Source organism: Notothenia rossii (assembly GCF_949606895.1).
Source record: "Notothenia rossii genome assembly, chromosome: 4".
Lineage (NCBI taxonomy): Eukaryota > Metazoa > Chordata > Actinopteri > Perciformes > Nototheniidae > Notothenia > Notothenia rossii.
The window spans coordinates 54119098-54144617 of NC_136902.1; the positions used below are offsets into that span (position 1 = coordinate 54119098).

At 43.2% G+C, this 25520-nt stretch overlaps 2 protein-coding genes across 2 annotated transcripts in view; one reads left to right on the forward strand and one right to left on the reverse strand.

Moving 5' to 3' along the window:
* The window catches only part of LOC307035385 (uncharacterized protein), a 464943-nt gene that overhangs the window by 434174 nt on the left and 5249 nt on the right, over positions 1–25520 (forward strand). The gene's annotated exons all lie outside the window — the stretch shown is intronic.
* slc8a2b (solute carrier family 8 member 2b) overlaps positions 1–25520 on the reverse strand; it is a 425653-nt gene that overhangs the window by 295004 nt on the left and 105129 nt on the right. The gene's annotated exons all lie outside the window — the stretch shown is intronic.

Consider the following 25520-nt stretch of genomic DNA (forward strand, 5'->3'; position numbering starts at 1 on the left):
TTTTTCACCAAGGCCAGTTTTGAGAATGAACGCAATCCGCTCGCGTTGGTCACTGGCAAAGTTAGTTATGTCTGTGTTGGTTAACACTGTATGGAGTTTTCTCCTTCATAACATATTCTGTAACTCCACTGCAGACGTGCTGCTCAACTTCTCATTTTGTACAAACTCCCTGAAGTGTACAGCTTCCTCCACAAATTCCTCTTCCAAGTCACTGGAGTATTTTTGTTGCAGGGTCCGCGCTGCTGAGCGCAGGTCTTGGGGGGAAATCGAGTGAAATCGGTTTAAAAACCCAAAGTTTTCACACACGTCATTATATGACTGGTATCTTCGATCTACTATTTGAGTGCGAGGACAGGGTTTGAGGGAAAGAAATCAATAAAGTATGCTCTCAAATGTATATACCACGCTCTTGAATAAAGATAGAATAACCCCCATAGTCAGCTCCCATAAAGCTAAATGATCAATGCTAATAGACATCAAGGTATATGAGACTTATGGGACATGAGGCATATACAAGACGTGTGATTTACAACATGTGGCAGTCTGTGACAGTGCCATAAATCAGAATGTTCAGCTTTTTCACACATATGATGGTAAAGTGAAAAGGAGGCTGAAGCCATTCTGTGAGCTTGTTGTTTTGCAAACCCTACATTTGTCTAGTCTGCCTCGGTAGCTCATAAGAACAGATATGTGCTTTAGTTTCACAGAGATTAATAAATGCAGATAAATGCTTTATGTCTGTCAATTTAACAGTGTGTGTTTGATGTTCTGTTTTCCAGGATGATGTATGATAAACAATAGTGATAACGGTTTCATTTAGAAAGATCAGAATTCCTTTATTTGAAGAAAATAAAGCGTGAATTGCATGAGGGTGTATTGCACGTCTGTATTGGTAACATATTGTCATTAATATATTATTGAGAAAGACATTTAATCATCTGCCAGTTTTTCATTTCAGTAAGTGCACATTGATTTAAATTGAGTTCTATTTTTCATATACGCACTAAATAAATACACGCTTAAAACAATTAAACATTGAGATTAATGAAATGTAATTCTTTATTTAAAATGTATAATATTGCTTCAACTAACCTAATACAGTTATGTGAAATCTGTTGACATAAAACATTTTATAAAAGTCAGTATTTCAGTTTTTTCAGTGAAGAGACAAATAAGTGAAGTGAAAAACAATGATCAGTTGTTTGTTGCTGGAAAAAATAAATACGGTAAATCAACAATGGTGTTTAAGCCCACCGCTGAGAGACTCTGCAGGTTTAACACTCCACCACCTCCCTGATATCATTCAAGAAACATAATGAGTCGAAACACTAATGGCGCTTTTCCACTGCAGCACGTAGCACAACTTAGCACGACTTAGCCCGACTTAGCTTGGCCCGGCCCCCTTTAATTTGCTTTTCCACTAGGGGTAGTTCCGGCTAAGGGGTACTTTCATTTTTTTAAACTTTCTGGCACTCCAAGATCGAGGTTCTCACCGGGCCAACAACCGGGCTGAATATGCTAAACTAGTGACGTAAACTCTCTCGACTGCTGATCGGTCAGAGAGAATCGTCACAATTGTTGGGCTAGACCAGTGGTTCTCAAACTTTTTCTGTCAGGTCCCCCCTTTGGAGAAAAAAAAAAGTCGGGCCCCCCCAACACAAATAGACAGGCTCAGTGGTGGCGCCAGAGATTTCTTTTGGGGGTGCTGTGGGGTAGCTTGACGTTTCATAGAGGGTGCTCAAACATTTAGGGTTTCCCATTAATGTACCGGTCGCTACAGTGGAATTTTCTACTGCAACAATCCCCACGCAAATACACAGTGTACCCGCGACTGTTACAATGAAGGCTCGATAATCAGCTCACGGCATATAGGTGTAAGCAGGGGTAAAGTGCTATTTTTATAGGTAGGGAGTGAACCTCACATAGGGGGGTTTGGGGACAAGCTCCCCGGGAAGATTTATTTTTAAATATTGAAGTTAAATGCATCAATCTGGTGCACTTTGAGAGCAAAATGAAGAGATCTATGGATACATCTCTCAACACCCATTTGAAACAGAACTGTAAACAGATTTACTTTTTCTTTATGGATATTTTACAAATCACCCTTTTAAACTTTATTCTTGCTTTACTGTCATATAGTATTTCATACCTGTTTTTCATTTATTCTCTTATTTTTTTATAACTATAATGATCATATAAACGTGTGCCTCAGAAATAATTATTTACATTAATGGTGACCAAAACATTTGAGACCCACTGAGATAACACTGAGAGAGTCCTTTGCTCACTGAGTCTCTCAGTCTGACAGGAGAGGACTCTCCTCCACTTTGTTGTTGAAAAAACTCCTTATATCCATTAGCGTAGCTCGCTAGCACCAGAAGCTAAAAACAACGCCCCCCACTTTGAGAACCAATGGGCTAGACAGTCCCCAAGCGTCGCACCATTTTCAAAACAGACAAGCTACAAATCCATAAAGAAATGGCAGCAACAACAAAAAAACGCAGTGGTCGTTTGACGAGGTACAGACGTTACTCCACCTCGTTGCGGGTGAAAAAATACAGCAGGAGCTTGACGGCACAACGCGAAACGACGCCTGGACTCGGCAACGGCGTCCTGCATCCATGCAGGATGGTAAGTTTTTGCTAACGCTCTGTTCTTTGCTTGAAAGCGTTGTGTCTCTATCTATTGTAAAGCTCACTTCTAACAAACAAGCCTACTTTATACTTACATTTATGTTCGACAACCCTTGCTTTTATGGAGCCCCTGAGCTATGGTTAGCTCAGATAGCATTAGCTAGAGCTATTGTTTGCTAACACCATATGTACCATTGTTTACGTCCAGTTTTCTAGAGTTGTTGTTGCTATTTAGTATTGTGCTGCAGTAGTTGGTGGAATTAACAAGTCATGTATGCTGTTCTAGATGCCGTTGTGACTAGCGAGGAGGAGCCCCGAACAACGAGTGATGGCAGTGCTCCAGAGCACCGTTAGCCTCGAGCACCAGCAACGCAGACCAACCCAGTCTCACGGCATTTCGTGTTATACATTTAATCTATTGATTCTTGTTCACATCACGATTTTCCACTTTTTTTTCGTGTCACACAGAACGATTTTAAAAGCAATGTATTTCTATTGGTAGTATGTTTCGTGTCTGCAACACGTATTTTTGTCCGGTCTGGTCTTGGAAGACCGGAAGCTGTGTGGTTCATAAAAACATGTTCTTACTCAATATTAAGCCACGATTATTGTTTTTATTTCAATCGTATAATGTCTGGCTTTTTTGGCCGTCCGTGAGGAAAATAAATGGGGCTCAGAATACTGAAATATCTATTTTTTAAATCTTTTTTTCCTTCTAATTTGTCATTCTTTTCTAAATAACACACTGTTATTTACTCAACAATAACACACAATTATCCTTGTTTTTATTTATTTGTTTGATTCTATAATCTCTTTTTTTTGCCATCCTTCAAGAACTGAATTTCAAAATAATGTCGCCGGAAACAGACATAGGCGATACACACCCACTGAACTGATACATTGCTTTTAAAATCGTTCTGTGTGACACGAAAAAAAGGGGGAAATCGTGTTGGTGAACACGAATCAATAGATTAAATGTCGTGACTATAACACAAAATGCCGTGATACTGGGTTAGTATATCAGTATGTAGTGTCTCTACTTTAAAGAGTGCTCTCCTGCTGATCTTCAGGTGTATATGTATACTGGCGGTTTTGGCGCAGTGGTTAGAGCGTTGATCATCAGATCATGGGGCGTTGGTGAACTCCAGTTCGAAATCCGCCTCGACCGCCACTGCGTCAAGCCGTTGTGTCCTTGGGCAAGACACTTTACCCGTATTTGCTCCTCTGGGTAATGTTGTCCACAGTAATGACTCTTACGTGTCTAATACGTGTAATATGTAATTGTAAAGCGCTTTGAGCACCTGTAAAAGCGCTCTAATAAAAAATGTAATGCATTATTATTATTATTATATCAGTATGTAGTGTCTCTACTTTAAAGAGTCCTCTCCTGCTGATGTTCAGGTGTATATCAGTATGTAGTGTCTCTACTTTAAAGAATCCTCTCCTGCTGATATTCAGGTGTGTATCAGTATGTAGTGTCTCTACTTTAAAGAGTCCTCTCCTGCTGATGTTCAGGTGTATATCAGTATGTAGTGTCTCTACTTTAAAGAGTCCTCTCCTGCTGATGTTCAGGTGCATATCAGTATTTAGTGTCTTTCCTGTGACATGTCTCCATTCTTTAATGTTCAAAAAGCTCTTTATTTTTCACCCTCTGTATGAAACCAGAGCCCAGTCTGCTCTGATTGGTTAGCTGGCAGGCTCTGTTGTGATTGGTCAACCGCTTATAGATGTCCCGACCTTTAGCCTATCACGTATGATGTATTGGTGTGCTAGCCAATATAAACAAAAGCGTACATAGTGATGTCACTATGTTGCTGAAGTAAACAAGTGGAGTGTGTGAGAGAAACTCCCTCTGGACATAACAGGGATTTTAGCCTTTATAGACCATTTACATGCACGTAATCTATCTGATTAAAATAACCTCTCTTACAGGGAATCAACAGGAAACAACATTTTAGAACTGGGTAACGTTGCACCTCATCCTAACCCTACACTCTCTGCAGTTGCTTCTCATGAACAGAGCCAAACATGCAGTGGCATTTATTTTAAAGCCGCCTCAGGAAATGCAACGTATGGTTGAAGCATTGATGCTTCCAGCCTTTTATCACTATAGCAGGTTCCCACCTGTGTTAACTGAGTCCTGCTGTGTGTGTGCTGTGCTCAGCCAGATCCCAGCAGGATGGAGGGATGCTCTCACTCTGCAATAGGTTGGTTGTGAACAGATACCCAGCTGTCCTCAGTCTGTTCACTTCCTGACAGAATAGCTGCAGAAGGCGTTTTCTCAACAAGGATTGTAATCCCTAATTTTATAACTTTAAATATATCTACTGATAAGTACCTGTATAAAGATTGGGTGGATGTGATTGTAGAATTGCAAATTAGATCTTACCTGACTTACTGTAAGGAGCGGCATGTGTTGCTGAGGAGGATTACAGTTCATAAAATGAACGTGTCCACTGAATGTCCTCATACATCAGAACTCTTGTGTATCAGTACAGACTGGAAACGGCAGTTCAACTTAATGCAGTCAGTAGATGTCTTTATAAATCTGCTGACCGTTTTCCATTCCCAGTCTGTTGGCCAAGGAGAAGCTTTACTTCATGGTTACCCAATTACACATTTCTACACTTCATTACATATCATCAATCTACAATGTTCAGTGTATTTGAGATTGTTGTGATAAAGGGCTTTAATTTGGCTTTACACTTGACCAGTCATGTGTGCATCCACCACAGTGAGTCACTTCCTACGTTCCCATCGAGTCCCATCTGCCAGAGACTGCAGGAGGAGTGAGTGTATAGGTACTAATAGAGGCTCTGGTTTGGGTTAATGATGCATTTGCTGTTTGATTAGCATTATGAATATATATCTGCAGACATCATGACAGGCTCTGACATCACTCCTCCCTCTCCATCTTTCATCAAGGTTAAACACCTTGGAGATCTTATGAGCATTAAGTGCTATCTTTGGTATTTTCATTTTAATGCATAACTTTCAAATATGACACGAATGTGTACTGAAATGGGAAATGTTGTCATTCTAGTTATGCTTATGAAACTTGTTGTATGTTGCAAGAGCATTGAACGTTTACACATAATTCTTCTCGTTGTACAATTGCTAACAGTTTCCACTAAACATGTTCTAACCTACACAGCCAGGAGTTGTAAAGAGTGTTGGGTCTGTGTATTCTTATATCCAGAGCTGCACATAAATGGTGCACAGGTGCGCATGCGCACCTCCGACAAAAAAAGAGCACCGGGTCATTTGAAAAATGGCGCATTTGCGTACCAACATTGAGAGAGAGAGAGAGAGAGAGAGAGAGAGAGAGAGAGAGAGAGAGAGAGAGAGAGAGAGAGAGAGAGAGAGAGAGAGAGAGAGAGAGAGAGAGAGAGAGAGAGAGAGAGAGAGAGAGAGAGAGAGAGAGAGAGAGAGAGAGAGAGAGAGAGAGAGAGAGAGAGAGAGAGAAATATATATTAATATATTTGCGAGTTGGGCCGGCCCGTAGCACTGGCTTTATAACTTTTCGCCTAGTGCGCCAGATCTGTGGAGGCGCTGCACTGGCAGTTCTGGGAGGGAAAACACATTTTTGACCGTTGGAGCTCATCCTAATTTTCGGCCTTGATGTAACAATATTCATAATTAAGTAAATGTAACACCCTTTTCACCCCGGTTACACGTTTCCTTTGCCCTGTACGATGGGCGCTGTAATGATGAAAAGGGGGGATGTTGGCTTATCTGGCGCTCGCAGCTCACAGCCAAAGTGCGAGTGAGCGAGGGAGAGAATAGGCACGTTCACACCAACTACTTTTCCCACAAAGGTTCCTGAGAACTATGATTTAGTTGCGTTCACACCAAAAAGTCCCAGGAACTAAATTAGTTCTAGAGAACCTTTTTTACCCCCTTTTCAGTCCCTGCTAGAGAGCAGGGACTTTCGTGGGAGAAAAAGGTTCCTGTGTCTGATTGGCTGGGCGGAATGCAAACCACGCCCAAAAACGTTTGTGAAGCTGCCATTTTATTACCATTATTAGCATTAGCATTAGCCCTGCACAGAAACACAGAGAGACTAACTTATGTCAACACAAAATAAAACATGGGAGCGGTGGAGATGAGGAGGTGTCGGCGTTCTGGCCGTTTACTCGGAAGGCTTCAGTAGAAGCTGCTGGGACTCCCTTCTACTGAAGCCAGTCCCTAACTCCGGGGACTTCCGGCCGGGGATTTTTGGCGGCAGTATACGCCGTGAAGTTGTTTGCGGCCTGCCAGTAAACCCAAAGCAGAAGAAGAAGAAGTGACGTCAGCGGCTTCATTTGCCTAATCCACCCCCATGAACTAATTTCCGGTGTGAACGCGATATGTACTTAGTTCATGAGAACTAAAGAGTTCTCAGCAACCTTTGTGGAAAAGTACTTGGTGTGAACGCGCCTAACGAGGGTGCACCGGTACCGGCTCTGTTGTTATTAGAATCTGGTGCTAGCTGCTTTAACGGATATAAGAAGAAGATGTGTCTACAATAATGTGGAGGGAGAGTCCTCTCCAGTCAGACTGAGAGGGTGATAACTACAGCTCAGTGAGGTAAAGGACTCTGAGTGTTTAGATCAGGGGTGGGGAACCTTTTTCCTCTCAAGGGCCATTTCAATTTTTACAACATCCTTCGAGGGCCGCACAAATTATTGAACTCAACGTCTGCTTAAAAAACTCAAATCACAGCCCATTCATTTCGCGTTTCTTTCATGCTGTGCAAAGAAAAAGCAACCTCTTAATCCAGATATTTGACCATGACCCGCGCATTCATGCACCGTGGCATGACCACCAAAACAGAAAGATATGGACACAAGATGTGTGCAAATGTATTTAGTTTCATATCCATGTGGACATGATTTAAGTGTGGGGGGGCGGATCTAACCTCATCTCGGGGGGTTTGGGGGCATACATCACCAGAAGATTTTTTTAAATGTTGAAGTTAAAAGCATCAATCTGGTGCACTTTGAGAGCAACATGAAGAGATCTATGGATACATCTCTCAACACCCATATGAAACAGAACTGCAAGCAGATTTTTTTCTTTATGGATATTTTACAAATCACTTCCCTTTTAAACTGTATTCTTGTTTATTAATAACAACTTTGTTTTACTGTCATATTAGTATTGTATACCTGTTTACTTTATTCTCTTATTTTTCTATAACTATAATGATCATATAAAGATGTGCCTTTACCTCACTGGTTGGAGAAAAAGCTTCTTATATTCGTTCGCATAGCTAGCTAACCAGATGCTAATAACAACAAAGTTATTAACTGTATGATCAGTATGACAGATGAACAGATCTCCACTGGGCTTTCAATTAAAGGCACAGCAACGCAAAAACTGCGGCATGTGTTCAGCTCCTTATGGGTATTGCAATTTGTGAAGTCCCGGCCCGGAGCCGCGTGCTGGTGCTCTCCGTTAGAACTACACTCCTGTCAGACGAGACATATACCACGTGATGACACGTTAGGCTCATGTTGTGTTCAAGGACCCTGACCTTGGCCAGGAAAAACAAGCTTGTTTAATTATTTTGCGGTCTAGATTTCTTGAATCTTTTTCTTTTTTGCGTGTGTTTATAAATTACCTCGAGGGCCGTACCAAATGGTCTCGCGGGCCGTATACGGCCCGGAGGCCGGAGGTTCCCCACCCCTGGTTTAGATAGTTAACTTAAGTCTAAATTCAAACGGTTTGGTCACAATTTATGTAAACATATATTTCCAAGGCACTCCTTTATAATTATTGGGATAAACAGGTTTGAAATAATTTCAATGTATACTATAGGACAGTAACCAAAAATATCCTTTAAAACTGGAGAGATACAAAAAAAATGCATAAATAAATAAATGTTAAGGTAAAATAAGATATGAATGAACAACACAAATAAAATATTTAAAAAATTAGGTAAGAACATTGAAGACTTTCTTAAAATTAGAAAGTTGCCTTAGGACTGCAGACAGGAATATAGATCCTCTTTAAAACATTTTATAAAGCTGCAATATGAAAGTGGCTTAGATTAGAATTGCATTGTGATAACAGAGTGACATTATTGATGGCTAGAAATAGGAAGTAACCCTCTTCGGATCACAGCTTTCAGAGATCGCAGTGACTTCCGTAATTATTAGTCTAAGGCAAAATATGGAGAGGTTGTTTATCATACAGATCTATCGTTATCCTGATTTTAAGATCTGTCCAGTGTTTCTGCTTTATTAATTTCATGAGCACCGCTTATAAAATGTCCCACTTTTGTGTCTCGAGTGCCGGTGTTCTCACACACAAGCATATGCACACTCGCACCAACAAAAACTGGAGTTACGTAATGTAACCCAGCTTCTATGAGTATAGGCGCAGCCCTCTAAGGCTATCACTATTGGGTAATCCCTCCTGCACGTGTGCAGCACTGACAGATTTAATCCACGCCCACCTATGACGTGGGCCCCACCTCCGGGCTCAATTCCGTATAAATAGGAAGTGGGCCCTACCATCTACTCCAACACAAACAGCTTTTCTTCAGCTATTCGCGGAGCCAGTGGGGCCCGACCCTTAGAGGGCTGCGCCTATACTCAGAGAAGCTGGGTTACATTACGTAACCCCAGTTCTATATCGTATAAGGCTTCGCCCTCTAAGGCTATCGCTATTGGGTTAAGGGCGAAGCAGGATGTAGTCTACGCCCCACTGGTTCCGTCCGTTACCAGAAGCACAAAACACACCTACTCAGTTAATAACCCATGTCCATTTCGTCCTGCGTAAATGGAGCATCACATTCCCAGGGAATATAGCATTTAAAAAATGAATATTCTCCATCAGGGAACGAGGGTAGGCTTACTTAGGCAACCTGTCGTTTATAAAAGATAGAGACCGAGTCTCCTTAAATTAAACGATCAAGAGAGGGGAAAAAGGGCAGCTCTCTAAGTGCCTACAGGCAGGAGAGAGGGCACGCAATTAAAAACCCAGACATTACTCATTCTGAAAGGCTATTCAGTACTGAATGTGTCAGAGAGGAATGGGAGACATCCCTCAAATAAAAACGAATAAAAGAACAGGGTGAAGACCAAGATGCAGCAGTGCAAATGTCTTCCACTGTTATTTCTTCCGTGCAACGCCATAGAGGTTGAAACTCCCCTGGTGCTGTGCGCTTTAATGTTCTCCGGGGGATCCAACCCAGCGGAGACATACGCCTGTGACACCGCCTCACATAGCCAGTGTGACAGGCGCTGTGTAGATAGAGGCTGCCCTAATGAGCGCTCTCTATAATGTACAAACAGACGCTGGGATTTGTGTAAAGCAGCCGTGCGTGCAATATAGCCTGCCAGCGCGCACACGGGACAGAGGAGATGAGAAGTGGCTTCTTCCTCCGATGTGTGAGGAGGGGGAAAGAAGCCCTTCAAGGTTATTACTCTTGATCTAAAAGAGCTTGTGATCACCTTTCGCATAAACGCCGGGTTCGGGCGCAATACAGCTGAGCTGCCATCTCCTTGGATCTGGAGACATGACGGAGCCACCGAGAGAGCAGACAAGTTACTCACCCTCTTAGCTGATGTCAGAGCTAAGAGCAGAGCTACTTTGGCTGACAAAAACTTCAGGGGAACCTGATCTGATGGTTCAAAAGGAGCTTTACCCAGTGCGCGCAGCACTAAAGCCAAATCCCATTGAGGCGCTAAAGCGCGTGACACCGGTCTAAGTCTCTGTACTCCTCGTAGAAAACGTTTTGTCAGAGGGTGACTAAACACCGTGCTGATCTCAAAACCTACGTGGCATGAAGAAATGGCAGCGGCATATGTTTTTATCGTGCTATAGGCCAAATTCCTGTCCAGCAACAGCTGGAGGAATGACAGCACGTGATGCAGGGGACACGTAATGGGGTCCAAGCCTTTCCCTACACACCAACGCTGGAACGCTGTCCATTTGGCTGTGTAAGACGCCCTGGTGGACGCGGCCCTAGACCCCTGAATAGTACTCACAACATCTTGAGAGAGGCCAAGCCTCTCTAAGTGTTCCCGCTCAGGGGCCATGCCCACAAACGTTGGCCTAACAATGGGTGACTGCTGATCGCTCCCTCCACCTGGGAGAGAGCATCCCCCCGCCACGGAATTTCCCTAGGTCTCCCTGACAGCATCCAATGTATGCAGGGAAACCAGGACGCACCCGTGCGCTACGGGGCTATTAAGACCGCTATCAGCCGCTCCTCCTGCACTCGGTCCAGGAACCGAGGGATCAGAGGGACTGGTGGGAAAGCGTACAGTAACACCCTGGGCCAAGGTCTGTGCACGAACGCGTCCACCCCCAGAAGGGGGTGATCCTGCCTTCTCAGGAAGAACCAGAGAGCACATTGCGTGTTCCCGCGTGCAGCGAACAGATCCACCTCCGCTCTTCCGAACCTGCTCCATACCTGGGAAACCAGCTCGGGGTGGAGGCTCCAGTCCCCTTGTCAAGGACCTCCTCTGGACATGAGGTCTGCCCCTCTGTTCAGCTCGCCGGGAATATATACTGCTCTGACAGAGAGTACGTGTGTGCGCGCCCAGCAAAACAGCCTCCTTGCTGTGTCCAGCAGCTGCGCTGATCGTACACCTCCCTGACGATTTATGTATGCTGCCACTGCCTTGTTGTCCGTTCGAATCAACACATGATGATTCCACAGCAAATGGGTGAAGTGCCGGATTACTCTCCATATGGCGAGTAATTCCAGCGCATTTAAATGAAGGGACATGTAAGGCGGCCACTGTCCCCCCACTGCCTGCGACATGCATGTTCCTCCCCACCCTGAGAGCGATGCGTCTGTAAACACCGAGGTGTGTGACGTCACTCTGCCAAGGGGAACCCCCACTGACAGGACGTGGGTATTTTTCCAGTAGGTCAGATCTAAACCTATGGACAGAGGAATGTACACCATGCGTCTCTTCTGATGCACGGGGTCAATGCGCAGGCGAATAAACCACCTCTGAAGTCTCCTCATGTGAAGGAGACCCAGGGGAATCACCACGTGACCAGCTGACATCATGCCCAACAGCTGCATCACGGAGAGGGCTGTCACCACCCTGCCGGGTGTGACGCGCCCGAGGAGAGCTGTCAGATCCTCCACTCTCCGCTGTGAGAGTCGTGCTCTCATGTGGGCTGAGTTGAATTCCACCCCCAGATATATGATAATCTGGGAGGGAAGAGGACAGCTCTTCTCCCAATTGATTATGAAACCCAGGCTTGACAGGTGAGATACAAGTTGTACCGTCTGTAAAGCAGCTTCCTCTCTGGAGCGGGCCAGCAATAGCAGGTCGTCCAGATAAAATAACACTCTCATCCCTCTTCTGCGTAGCGGCTCCAGCGCCGTCTCCACACACTTTGAAAAAGTGCGTGGAGCCAGAGAATATCCGAACGGCAGTCGATTGAACTGGTACGCTATTCCCTGGAATGAGAAACGCAGGAATTCCCTGTGTTTTGGGATGATGGTTATGTGGAAGTAAGCATCCTTCAGGTCTATGGAGGTGCACCAATCTCCCTGGTGAACACACTCCATTACCTGTTTGATTGTCGGCATATGAAACGTTCTTTTCATTATCACCCTGTTGAATGCTGACAGATCTAGGATGGTTCTCATCCCCCCGGTCTTTTTCGGGATAAGAAAATAACGGAAGAAAAACCCCCGATTTTCTTTCCCCTGAGGAACCCTGGAAATTGCTTTCTTTAACAGGAGTTTCCGCAGCTCTGACTGGAGCGCAAGACACTGTTCTTGGGATGTAAGGCAAATTGCAGAGAGTACCCTCTGCTGATCAGCCTGCTCATCCATCCGTCCATTAAACATAGCCGCCTCCACTCTGAGCACCGCTCTGAGAGCGGGCGTACCTGTTTTTGTTGTGCTGTGGTAGTCATGGTGACAAGCCATGCCAGAGCCCTTGCCGCCGTTGCCCGTGAAGCAACCCAAGGGGGGCCCCGCCCTAAAGGGCTTTGAAGGGGTCTCCACACGCTGCATCACACACCGGCTCTCATCCTGTCTCTGTTTAGGAGAAGACTCATCAACAGGACCCTGAGGCGGGTTTATGCTCCAACTCGTGGAGGTGTGTGCAGTGCTATTCACCTCGTGCGTAATAGCCGCGCTAGGCTTAATACGACTGTGTGTAGACACAACTGGAACAGAGAAAAAACCGCGCTGCTTGTTACCCGAAAGGATAGAAGCAGCCGATTTAAATGTCAAGGCCTGCTGTCTTTTAACCGACTGGTTAAATACCGCAGGCTTATACAGCGAGCCTTGCTGTTTTCTAACCGACAGATTAGAAAGCTGGCTCAAACGGCGAGTCCCTCTGTCTATTACCCGAAAAGGAAAAAACAGATGGAATATGCCACAAGTCCCGCTGCCTTTTAACCAATAGATTAATGGCAGCCGGCCTGACTAGTGTGGGGGACATGTGAGACACAGTTGCTACAGACACACTGTTGAGATTTGAATCATTTTTATTAACAATCCTCTCTTCCCACATAACCCCCCCAAAGAGTCATCTTCGGTTCTGTTTCCTCTGAGGTTCTCTCGGAGGAGCAGACCAGGAGCGGTAGTTCTTCCTTCCCCTCCGACTCGTCGCCTGCAGATCCTGTCTCTGTGGCGGAGGAGCGGAGACCTGGGACGGAGCCCCTGCAGCTGCCGATGGGCGATTCTGACGCCGTTGCTGTTCTCGCCGTTGCCCGCGCTGCCCTCGCTGAGACTGTTGCGGGGGCTGCGGGTGCTGTCGTTGCTGTTGCTGCTGTAGCTGAGGACGTTTGTCCTGAAGCCAGCTAGCGTGCCGCCTTATGTCATCTGCCTGCTCCGCGGCAGACTTCATAGACTCCACCATGGTGTGGAACTGTGGCCCAAACAGTCCGTCCGGACTGACTGGAGCCTCCAGCAGATCCTTTCCTGCACCCTCCGGTATATTCCCCTGCTGTAGCCAGAGGTACCGTTGAACCTGTGTCGCCCATGTCGCAATCCGCGCCTGCGAGACTGCGACTGCTGCGCACAGGGTAAGTGCAGTACTAGCTGCCTTACCTATCTCCTCAGCCTCCACTGAGGACATAGTTTTAGACTGCTCGGATATTTCCACCATGGAGTTTGACAGCAACGCTATATTGTTAGCCGACGCTGACGCCTGGAACGCACACTGATGCATGCGGTCAGTCTGTCGGGCGACAAACCGGTCTTTGGCGGTAGCCAACATGGGTTACCGTCCGGAAACCGTGCTGGCCTGCCTAGCCCCAAAGAATGCCGTGGGGTTCGGCTCTAGAGGAGGCACGGTCGGGAAATTCACGTCCGTGAATCCCTCCACTCTCGTGAGGTGCACGTATGTCCCTATCGGAGCTTTCATTGCTCCAGGGTCCCTCGCTGCCCCCTCCTGGTACTTCCTTATGGCCGGGAAGCGTGGCCAGATTGGGTCACTCCTAACCCTGTGCACCCGGGAGAACACCCCGGACATATCATCCGGCGGTGAGCTCTCCTGGGCTAGGGGAACGGGGAGATTTCTCCAGGCGGCCGCCTTAGATATAATCTCCGGAAGTTCTAGGAGGATCCCGCCAATCGATGGCAACGCCGTGGCGTCGGAGATAGGGATCACTGGATCGTACACCGGCCCTGCACCGGGCCCCATACCTGTCTCCTCCGTCCGGAGGGGAGAGATGATGGGGGAATCACCCGGTGATCCCTGAATGGAGGGTACGTAGTCGTCCGACTCGTGCCCTCCACTCGGATCCAGGAAATCAAGGACTTTGTCCCCGGAGTACTCCTCCTGGACGGGCCAATCGTCCTCGGCGGCTGCAGCAGCGAGAGCGTCCGCTCTCTGCTGTCTGAGGCCCAGCGGGAGACGGGCAAAATGCGAGCAAGACACCCCGGGATTGAGAGCAGCGTTCGCATGCTCTAATCCCAGGCAGGACTCACACTGTGAGTGCCTGTCAAAACTCATAATGTAGCCCGTTCCGCATACGAGGCAATCCCTGACACAGCCTTGACTTTCCTGTCCAGTCTCCATTTTACCGGAAAACAGAAGCTTTTTAGGAGGAATGCTTGCTTTTCGGTAAGTAGCTCTTAACAGAACTGTTTTTGCCTGACAATGCTTCTGCAACGGAGTGCTGAAGAAAAGTGGGAGTAGATGGTAGGGCCTACTTCCTATTTATACGGAAGTAGTGGAGGTGGGGCCCACGTCATAGGTGGGCGTGGATTAAATCTGTCAGTGCTGCACACGTGCAGGAGGGATTAGCAAATAGCGATAGCCTTAGAGGGCGAAGCCTTATACGATATAGAACACACACACACACACACACACAAAGCGGAGCAAAGCAGAAGCAGAAACATGTATTTTTCTAGGTAAAACACACACTGACTGACTTCCCACTGACAATATGTTAACTGTAGGCACTAAATACCCAACTGATGCACCTCACGTCTTCGAGACGTTGCTAAAAACGTTGCAGGAGAACGGCCCCTAAGTCTCTCCCTCACAGAGCTGAACGGACCAATCAGAATCTGGGTCTCTCCTGCTTCATTTGCATATGGCTGACTAGTTAACGTGTTGGCCATATGAATGCAAACTAGTTAAAGTGGACCTATCATGCTATATTTGAATAATAGTGTAGGACCATACCTATAAGACATATTTATACTTTTTATTTTTCAAAATACCAAACAGATCATGCATTTTAGCCATTCCTCATTTCGCTCAATTCAACACTGTCTTTGCATGGGCTGATTCTGTGAGAACAGCACCATCTACAGGCCTGGCATATTTACTACAGCATCTCCAGCGCTTTCGAACGGCAATGTCTGTGGCTGTCTCCTCCTGATTGGTGGAGTTGGCCCAATAGCCGTAGCGCCACTTCTGTGGCGTCATAGAAATGTTCAAATCTGGATCAGTCTGTATTAGATCCGTTGCAGCCCCTTTTTAAGAGATTTGGGTATGGAGGAAAATAGAGAGGGTTGTGTTTTCTGACACTTGGTGAGTTTCCTGGAACACCGGGGACACACATTCATGTATAAAAGACGTACAAAAGTGCATTTTGCATGATAGATCACCTTTAACTAGTGTATACATATTGCAGCTTACACGTTAACTAGTGAAGGCAAAATGTTCACTCGTTAACTAGTTGAAGCCTCTTTTGGTCTTAAAAGCTGACTATTGAGGCTCAAAATGTGCACTAGTTAACTAGTGAGGTCCAAATTGTCTCCATATTTTGCCTTGGACTAATATTTACGGAAGTCACAGCGATCTCTCAAAGCTGTGATCCGAAGAGGGTTACTTCCTCTTTCTGTCCATCAATAATGTCACTCTGTTATCACAATGCCATTCTAATCCAAGCACCTTTCAAATTGCAGCTTAATAAAATGTTTTAAAGAGGATCTATATTCCTGTCTGCAGTCCTAAGGCAACTTTCTAATTTTAAGAAAGTCTTCAATGTTCTTACCTAATTTGATATACAGTCATATGATCATAATTATTTTTTTGTAAATATGGTCATATGACTGTGTTTTAAAAAACAGTGTATTTAAGCTCTTAAAGAAACTATTTGGGCTGGGTGGCGCTCTATAGTTTAGGGCCAATAGGAGACCTCGATGCATTCTTTCCCCTCCTCCTCATTAGCGTTCTGTGCAACTAGTGGAACTAGTGCACATTTGGGATCCACTAGTACTACTAGTAAACATTTTAAGCCTCACTAGTTTACTAGTTGAATTTAAATGTATCTCACGAGTTAACTAGTAAGGTCAAAAGAGGCGTTAACTAGTGAACCTTTTGCCTTTACTAGTTAACTAGTGAGTGATTCTGGGTGCTACTAGTTAACTAGTGCAGACAAATGTATGCCACTAGTTAACTTGTAAGACTTTTAGCGCCACTAGTACGGTCAGAGGGTCACTAGTTCATCAAAAAGCTTACAAGCTGGGACTTTGGTGCTACTAGTGCTGCTCCTGGCATAGTAAGGCTTATGTGCTAACTAGTCGGACAAAAGTGCCACTAGTTGCTGAAAAACAATGACTAGTGTAATGTTTTATTTAACTAGTAAAGCAGAGTGCCAAACTAGTTTGACCATATATCTAACAAGTGAAATCAAAGAGCCAACTAGTGTAGGCAGCTGCCGTCTGATATCAAGGATATGGAATGAATAATCAAGTGGCTTGCCATAGAGTGTGACATGATAAATACTGAGACTAACACACATTTAGCAAGATGCCCACTTCAAACCAGCAGAAAGATGATATGATCTGGTGACAATGAGATTTGACCTCCAGTGCATTCACTGCGACTTCACAGAGAAAACAAATGGAAGCCATTGTTAAATAGCTCCCCATCGTAAAGTATTTGTACTTTGTAAATAAAGCAGTCACCGACACGGTCCAGCTGTGGAACTCAAACAGATGCTGTCACAGTTCCCTCTCTGATTTCCCAGCAGAGGTTTTAATGGACACGGTTGAGCTGGATGAGCAGTAACCGTGGTCTGTCATCCATCTTTGTCTCCAAATACAAAAGAGTTTGGGCCTTTTTATTTTGCAATGTTTCAGTTAGCCGTGAGTTCCCTCGAGGGAAATATAAAACTGTGTCTCAGCAAGAAGAATGCATAGGAGCCAGTGCAATCCAACAATACTCTCTAAGAGTGACTTTATTTCTATGTTGCTAACAAAGGCGTTGATAACAAATAGGTCCATGAAATGATAACTTCAATAATCTAAAGTAACACCGTTGGATCCCTGTGGAGGGAAACTGATGATCATTTCCTGCTTCATTGCCCCAGGATGTTCTTCATTTTCTGCTGGGTTTGCTCTCTGTTACTCCTCTCCTGCTTCCTCCAATAATTCCTCCCTCCCGGTCTTCCTGTGATTTCTCTTTTCTTCTTTATTTATACATTTAACTATGTTAAAAAATGTCCAGCTGCAGCAGTTCAGCAGACTAGTTTCTGTGTCCTCACTACTAGAGAAACGACTCTGACTTATTATATTTACATCCCAGCTGGATGTGGAAGTTAAAATGCTTGGCACTTCAACTGACCTTGTCTTCAGACTGCACATCAGACGTTAGAGACAGACTGTTTGCACTGTTAGTTCCATGCTATCAAATTGTTTTTTGTGTGTCCAGACAATAAATGGTCAAAGATGGTTCTCCTCTCTCCTGCAGTCAGCTGTGATTTCAGGTGTTTATGCTGCAGCCCGCCTCCAGCCCATCCACCTCCTTTCATCACAACCTATGCCAGGAGTGCTAATCCAAAGACCTCATCACACCTCCTCTTCATCCCATCTCTTCCTCCCACCTCTCCATCAAATCCAGATCTTCATCCCACCCCCCCATCAAATCCAGATCTTCAGCATCACCACCAGTGTATAGAACCCAGGTAGTTTTCCTACACGGCTGCTCTTCAATCTTCAAATATCTACGATATCAGGATCGGGGTCAGATTGCCAAAGACTATTAACAGTTATTTATTATCGTATATGGTGCATGTTTCAATAAATGTTCTTTAAACAAAAACATTTAATCTTTCCTTATATAAATAATGAAATGGTCCACGCTGCAATCATAGCAAACTTCACTCCAAATGCTGTTTAGAATAAATAATGATAAAAAAATGTTATTGTTATTGTGCTGGCTGAAATCTCGGAGAATCAATCTTGAAATGCCAAAACGAGCATTCATTCACTCTCTCCCGTCACATGTTGATTCATCAGATCCCAGCTATGATGGGCTCCTCTCTGCCTCTCCTCACATCACATCATGCTTAAGGACACATGATAGCCTGAAGCAGAGCCTTACAGAGCCAAGAACCGTGAAGATTTACTGCAATCCATAGTGTATCTCCTGCTGAGGCGTTTCCCTTAAAATCCTCCCTAATGTTGCTGAGAAACGTTTTCCCCTGAATGCACCAAAGCCTGCTGGACTGATGGCCTTTTTGCTCTGTGTCTCTGTTAATTCATCAACTCCGTGGCTCTTTGTGCACGTGCATACATCATGGATGTAGTAAAGATACTTGTGTGTTTTACCAGTTTTATCAGCTTCTTTTTTAATATGTTTCAAATAAATATGAATATATTATTTCCTGATTTCAAGATTTAAACATTTGTAGAACGGTTTTTGTCATTTGTGAAATCAATAAGTGATCTAGTCCAGGAGGATCATCCTAAACTATAATTACTATGCACATGTAGCTATTGGTATGGTATGTCAATTTTGGCTATTTTAACTTGATAGAAACATTGGCCTATTGGTATTTACTGTACAGTACAATTTGTGCTGAGCAGAAATCTAATATTAAGGTAATTGTATTAAAAAAAAATAAGAATTTAAGAAAAATGTAAAGAAACAGGGAAAAGGCGCTAAAGCTTCTTCCTCTCTTGTTATTTGGATTTGTTAGGTTTCAATCAATAGGAACTCCTTTCACTATAGAGTCTTACATACAGTTGAATAATAGACTGTGATAGTAGCACCAATCAATCCTGCACACTGTTGATCACTTGAACTCAACTTTAGCTAATAGTTTTGTTCCTCAAACAGAATATATCTGCATGATGAATGTCTGAAGATGAAATGTTGTAAATAAAAGTAGAGAACAGGAAGTAGCTCCTCTGGTTCGGTCACAGTCAGAGACTGCTTGGTACTGCGTTGTTTCTTTTCTTGGAAAATAATTCTCATTTTTACATTACACTACATCACTGCTTATGTAGACCGGAGGCCACTGCCCATCACTGAGGACCATCACTACCTCACTAATCCATGACTAATGTCATCACCAAACAAGCATATACCCTGCAAAGCTCATACAGTTGTTGCTAAGTGATAAGTGTCATAATAAAGAAATACATTTTAAGTCTCTTAACAGTGTTTCATACATTTCTTTATTACAACACCACACCTGTATTTGTTTTATCTCCCCCCAAAACATACGTTCATACTAGAATTTTCAACTTGTGATTAATCATGATGGGATGAGCCGATTAAATGTCACAGTCGATTGACACCTGTTGGGACTCAACATTATCAGAGACTCTATTTTCACATGATCCTCTTATTGTGAAAGTCCAAAGCCACTTCCTCTCTACATACCTGGAAGTATGTATTATAACACGCCTGAAGACAACAATCTACAGTAACCATTGGTAGCCTGATGTATGATGTCACGGTTTTCATCCAGAGGTATGAAGAACACCATGTATAAACTGACCCCACTCTAACATCCTCGGTCCCGCTGCCAACAAACGGCCTGCTGGAAGCACACCACTGCAGCTATCCATCAGATGACAGATATTTATTGATTTACAAAACCTAACCTCTTATATGTGTAGTTTTTTTTTAACAATAAAACATGTTTGAGCAATCCCCGTCACCACACTTCACCTCAGTGTTATTTGCCATGTCAGTGATTTCGTTTGAATTTCAATTTACCGGACAAACATTACCTGTACTTATTATTGAGCTTGAAAACATTTTATAAAGAAAGCTAAGGGGGACATCATCAAGGCATGTACATTTATATTTTATAACATTTATCATAGAGCATTTCAAGCCTGCATAACGGGTGCGCGGTCTGGGGTGTAGTGAATTTTGTACCAAAGCAAACCTGACGCACTGGGAGAGGCTTGTTTTGAAGGATATGTAACTGCTGTCAAATAACTCTCTTAAGCCAGAATCACAGCACAACAGGAAAGTTAGTAAAGTAAGTAAAGTGAGTAAAGTAAGTAAAGTGAGTAAAGTAAGTAAAGTAAGCAAAGTGAGTAAAGTCAGTAAAGTAAGTAAAGTAAGTAAAGTCAGTAGGCTAAAGTAAGTAAAGTCAGTAAAGTAAGTCAAGTAATTAAAGTGAGTCAAGTGAGTAAAGTAAGTAAAGTAAGTAAAGTCAGTAAAGTAAGTAAAGTAATTAAAGTGAGTAAAGTAAGTAAAGTAAGTAAAGTGGGTAAAGTCAGTGAAGTAAGTAAAGTAAGTAAAGTAAGTAAAGTGAGTAAAGTAAGTAAAGTAAGTCAAGTGAGTAAAGTAAGTAAAGTAAGTAAAGTCAGTAAAGTAAGTAAAGTAAGTAAAGTAAGTAAAGTGAGTAAAGTCAGTAAAGTAAGTTACTCAAAGTAGGTATGGTAAGTTAAGTAAGTTAAGTAAGTAAGTAGGATTATGTTCGGTCTACAGGGCGCATTATAGCCCCTATCCACCTTTCTTTGTAGTGTATTCGCTGTTGTAGCCTATCACTTAATAATGTGACCATATACGAGAGACAACAAACAGTTAATATTCTTAAAATACAGGATTTGAGCACAGAACAAGTAGCATGTGTACAGCACCTAATGCGAATTAGAACTATTAATATTGTAGCGTTAGTTAGAGCGGAAGGGAACCTGCTGGACTCGGCTCAAGACTGGGACATGCAACTTGAAATAGATCAGAAGCTCACCCCCCACCGGAGATCATCACAACCAATCTCAGGCCAGATTTGATAATGTGGTCAACCTAAAAAAAATCCTGTACCATGGGAGGCTGCAGTTGTTGAAGCGTACAAACGGAAACTTTCAAAAATACCGAGGCATTACAGCAGGATGGAAAACACAGCTGCTCCCAGTGGAGGTCGGCTGCATCAACCACCAGGCTTCTTAAAATCATGACTGGGACGCCAGGTGTAGCCGGGCAAGCCCTCTGGATAACGAAACCAAACACTGAGGAAGGAGGGTGCCCACCTGATGACCCCAATCTGGGCCGCCCCTTTACATGCAGATCACGCAGACTGCGCGGGGACTCATCTTGCGGAAATGCGGCTCCGCAGTCACCCCGCTGCGATGCTCCGGCGAGCTAACAGTTCACGAGCGTGCTCCACTAGCACCCCACCCTGTCAACGCTCGCGACACATAAGGGGGACCTCATGAAACACCTTTGGGTGGGGCCAAAAGTTGGCCAGGGGCAGCCCTGACCCCAATGATGTTATTACCCCTTCATCCACTCAAGAAGGTGCTGATAATTATAAGGGATTGTAAAATCAAGTACTATGAGCTCAACGTTCAGACTATTTTTAATATAGTTTTATCTCAGTGATTGTGATGTTATGTTAAATGTTCTTTGTTTGTGTTTCATGTATTGTGTCTGGATATGTGTCTAAGTTGGTGTTGGACATGGAGCTGCTGTGATGCAAGTCACATTTCAGACTTTATCTGACCAATAAAGTATTATCGTATCGTATGTATCGCAATACACTATAAATATTGGTAATTTATTTTTAACGTACAGTATGACCAGAGGGATTTGAGTTGGTCGGACTTGTACAGATATTTTCAACAACTTCTAACGGAAACACTGCCCAGAAGGGGCCAAGTGTTGTTATTACTTCCATTTCTCACAATATATTGGTAATATTTGAACACATTGTTTAATCAGATAAAACACTGAACATTTTGTTAGTGTTCCACAGCTACATTCCCAGGAGCTCCATGACAGCTTCTGAGGCTCAAGAGGGATGTTGCTGTTGACTAAGATCCCATGAGCCTTAGCCCTGTCACGCTCTCGAAGCCTCATGGGAGCTGCATGTGTTGAATGTTAAAATCACAAGGTGTTCCAATTCTAAAACCCAGGACAGGAATAGATACTCATTTAGATTTGAATACTGACAGGCACCCCCCACACATTGTTCCGAAGTATATACCAGACTTTAAAAACATGTGATAAGCACTGGAGTTTACTCTGTTATCAATTCATCAAGTAGCTGTAAGACCTGTGCAGCCGTGGTGTCAGAGCCTGGTCTGATCACAAAGGGAGGAAGAGGGTGAGGGGTGGGGGCTAGGTGGTGGGCTGAACTAACCTACAGTGCAGACAGGACTCTGCTGTGGGAAGCTTTCAAAGCAGTTAGGGGGAGAAATAGCTTCAGGAAAGAGACAGAGGAGAAGGCTCATAAAGCACTGAAAATAAATAGAGGAAGAATAAGTGTGGGGGCGGAAACCAGAATCAAATGAGTTAAGTGAGGTAAAGGAAAATTATCATAATAAGAAGCAAAGAGAGATGACATAAAGAAAGTTAGTAGCCACGACAACAGACAAGGAAAAATGAGGAATAATCTAAAGAAAGAACGGAATAGGTGGAGGAGAGTTGGACTGTGGTAAAGTTGAGAGAAAGCAGGAGGAGGGAGCGTTCAGAGAGAAGTGGACGGCAGGGGAAACAATCGACATATAAAAGATACATATAGAGGAGCAGCAGTGGTGTAGCAGCTCCTTTCATCATGAATATTCTGATTTAAATTCACCTTCCGTGCAGCATCAGAAGCTGTACTCTAACTTTTTAGAGCAGCTGCTCTGAGCGCTTCTATTGAAAAACCTCTGAACTTTCCAGAAAGGTGCTGAGCTCCCAAAGGACCTGCCAGCACTTTTCTGCCTGAAAAACATGCTTGACGAACACTCAGCCTTACAGAAACATGATCTTCCTCCAGCTCACACACAAACACACGCATACAGTCTCAGTACCTCAGTTGAAATGTAATAAAAAAACATATAATTAAATGAATAGTCCCAATAACACACCTATTTCAGTCACATGGCTGCTACAGATACTGGATTATGTTTTGTTTTGGTCAGAGCATTTGATTTATTGATTGCCATCGGGATATATAAGTATTATATATGTACAACAAATTATTTTAAATCATGATTAAAATTACATTTGCTTCGATGGTTTGGTTCCTAAATTGAATTCATGTGTTTTCAAGATGGTGAAGATGTTTCTTCATTAGAATGTGTTTCGGCACATTTGTGTTATTATATTTGCATCTTTTCTAAAGCTGCAGTACATTTCTCCCAATGGAAGTGTTTTTGGACGTTGTAGCGCCTTCGCACCTGACGGCCGACTTTAGATATCCTCACTCCTCAGTCAGACCACTTGAATAAAACTCTGAGTACCAGGTGACAGCAAAGTTTCATAACCATGTTCAGGGAAATCCACATCTCTGTCAGCAGGCCTTCACGATTTGAATCCCATCTTTCTAGATAACCAGCGTCTGCAGGAATCAACTGTTTCAGGTTTGTGTCAATAAACAGTACACAAAATAACGCAGCCTGTCCTCCTACAAAAAACGACCATATAGGCCGATTGTTCATGCCCTTATTACAACCCAGAGACATGTTTTAAAGTGTATGTTGTTTCTTACACGACCACTAGAGGTGCTCTAGTTGTCGTGTAAGAAACAACATGCTCCCGGCCGGTTCATTGCAAACGCTCCGGAGGGACGTTTATTCACAAATAACCCTCTCTGGAAAATCCTAAATTGTGGAATAGTTTGGCCATTAAAATGCTTTTTGATTAGATTTCTAGCGAGAAGTGTATATTGTACTTTTAGAATCCCCGTCCAGTCGATTCGTAGGATCTATAGTTTGATAGATATTACGAAGATGATTTGAGGTCTCGCCAGGATAACGTGTATGCAGCTTCCATGTAAAGTTAGCGTGGGTGAAAACAGTTTTTCCGGTCTCGAAGTTTTCATAATAAAACCGGATATATTCCCCTCATTGTCAAATGATTACACAATGATATCTGCATTACTCATCCACTAAAAAACATCAGTTTATCCTTGTTAAGTACACAATATAGATTGGTTTAAATTGTGTACAATGCTTTTGTGTTTTTAACCTTCAATTTAGACAAACAAATAGTTTTTTCGGAGTTAAGAAACTACAGTTTCCGAAGACACTACACTACCCAGAATCCCCAGCTATCGTTTGGGACTACAACATCCGCCTTGCTTTACAAACCTTGTGATTAGTCATCACTCATCAAGCCCTGTGATTGGATGTTGGAGTCGCAGTGCGACAAGATTACGCTGAGCGTCAACAGCTCTTTGAAATGGAACTACACATGCTGGCTATTGTGTGTTTCGCAACATGTTCTATGGCACGTCTCTTTATAAGACGTTTTCGTATTGCCCACAATTAGAAGTTGCCAGTATTAAACTGTGTACACCCTGGAGGTTTAGGGGATACGAAACACAGTGGTGTTATCAAATTTAAAACATATAATTAATAAATGGGTGAATTAATATATACCCACATGACACCTAAGGTCAGAAGAGCTTTATTTAACAGCTGGTCTTATGTCTGTGACCCCTCCTGTTGCTCATTGATAAGCCTGAAACATGCTTCTGTCAAGGTTCAGAGGCACATTTCCAAATATGGCAGTAGCCATCTTAAGATAAGATAAGATATACTTTATTGATCCCAAGTTGGGAAATGTTTTTGTTACAGCAGCATACTACTTTGTTCTACTCCACTACAATTCAGAGGTTAACATAGTATTTTTACTTCACTACATGTATTTTAGTAATATTGCAGATTCTGATGAATGATGTGACATATAAACAACCCTTAAATCAGACTTTAGTTACACCTGAGTCCAATTCAGGGAAGGTGACTGTCAAGTGCCAAAATAAACTATGCAATATATTGGACGTTAAGTACTTTGTCAGACTTCATATTTATATGTGGATAACCCCTACGTTTTTTTCTTATTCAAAAGAAGACCTTAACTTAAAGTATTCTTTAATGTTTAAATAAATCCTTATTAGTTTGTCTGTTTTGCACATCCTCCTGTTAATATCTTTGGACGTCCTGCACTAAACTATTTTATTGTAGAGATGACTACAGTATCTTCTTGATGTTTTCTATTCTATATTTCTATCATTGACCTTCTACTTCCCCCCAATTTTGTATGTAGGCTACTCTTAATATTTAAATGTTTTCATCAAATAAAACATATTCAACAACAAAGTTCAATAACGTGCTTTAACCACTAGGCGGTGCGGGTTAAAAAACCAGTGGTGTAGTTAATAAAACATAATAATATCAAACATAAGACTATTAACTTTATTGTGAAATTAAATTAAAACAGAACGGTAAAGGAAAATACAGTTTCAGTCTCTCGATTTGAAGCATGCATTGTACCA